Genomic DNA, 1,601 nt, shown 5'->3' with positions numbered 1-1,601 from the left:
CTTCCCAGGTGGGGTGATGCCTCGCCCTGCTTCAGCTCTCGCTGTTCAGGCTGCAACAGCTGACCAGCACTGATTGTCCGGCACTCCCTAGTGAGATGAACCTAGTACCTAGTTGAAAATGCAGAAATCACCCATCTTCTGTGTCGCTGGTGCTGGGAGCTGGAGACTGGAGCTGTTCCTATTCGGCCATCTTGCTCCGCACCCCCCCCAAAGATAACAATTGTTGACAAGATTTTTTTTTCTTTAGATGGAGTCTTGCTCTGTTACCCAGGCTGGAGTGCAGTGGTGTGATTTCAACTCACTGCACCCTCCACCTCCCGTGTTCTAGAGATTCTCCTGCCTCAGTTTCCCAAATAGCTGGGATTACAAGCACGCACCATCATGCCCAGCTAATTTTTGTATTTTTAGTAAAGATTGGGTTTTGTCATGTTGGCCAGACTGGTCTTGAACTCCTAACCTCAGGTGATCCACCCACCTCGGCCTCCCAAATTGCTGGGATTACAGGAGTGAGCCACTGTGCCTGGCCAACAAGAATATTTTTAAAAGATAACTTTTGTATGTTGTTTTTTGGAATGTAATTTTTGCAATGTAAATTGGTGCAGCCACTATGAAATCAGTATGGAGGTTTCCTAAAAATTTAAAAATAGAACTACCATGTGATTCAGAAATCTTCTATTTATAAATCCAAATGAAATGAAATCAGTATTTTCAAAGAGATAGCCATACTTTCACATTTATATTTAAATAATTGTAAAATTTCATACTTATATTTAAATATGAAAGTACAGATATTTAAACATATCCATATTAATTGCAGCATTATTAACAATAACCAAGATAATGGAAACTACCTAAATCCCCATCAATGGATAAATGCAAAAAGTGTATATATATAGATAGATACATAAAGTGTGTTTGTATGCACATATATACATATGTATACCTACACATGCATTTTATATATCTATATTCACACATGTATATATATGTGTGTGTATATATAGATTCTCTTTATATATAGAATGTTGTGTGTTTGAATATATATACACACACACATACATTCAATCTTAAAAAAAGAAGGAAATCCTGCCATTTGCAACAACATGGATGAACACTGAGGTTATTGTCCTAAGTGAAATAAGCCAGACGCAGAAAAACAAATACTGCATGATCTCACTTATTTGTGGAATCTAAAATAGCCAAACAAATAGTCAAACTCATAGCAACAGAGAGTAGAATAGTGTGGTTGCCAGGGGCTGGAGGTGGAAGAAACGGAGAGATGTTGGTTAAAGAGTACAAAATTTCATGCTGGGCGTGGTGACTCACATCTGTAATCCCAGCACTTTCGGAGGCCGAGGCAGGCAGATCACAAGGTCAGAAGACTGAAACCATCCTGACTAAGACGGTGAAACCCTGTCTCTAATAAAAATACAAAAAAAAAAAAAGTTAGCCGGGCATGGTGGCGGGTGCCTGTAGTTCCAGCTACTCGGGAGACTGAGGCAGGAGAATGGCATGAACTCGGGAGGTGGAGATTGCAGTGAGCCAAGATCACGCCACTGTACTCCAGCCTGGGTGACAGAGTGAGACTTCGTCTCGAAAGA

This window comes from Colobus angolensis, unplaced genomic scaffold (genome assembly GCF_000951035.1).
Source record: "Colobus angolensis palliatus isolate OR3802 unplaced genomic scaffold, Cang.pa_1.0 Scaffold41, whole genome shotgun sequence".
Lineage (NCBI taxonomy): Eukaryota > Metazoa > Chordata > Mammalia > Primates > Cercopithecidae > Colobus > Colobus angolensis.
The sequence above is the reverse complement of the archived record's forward strand: the minus strand, read 5'-3'. Positions refer to the sequence as shown.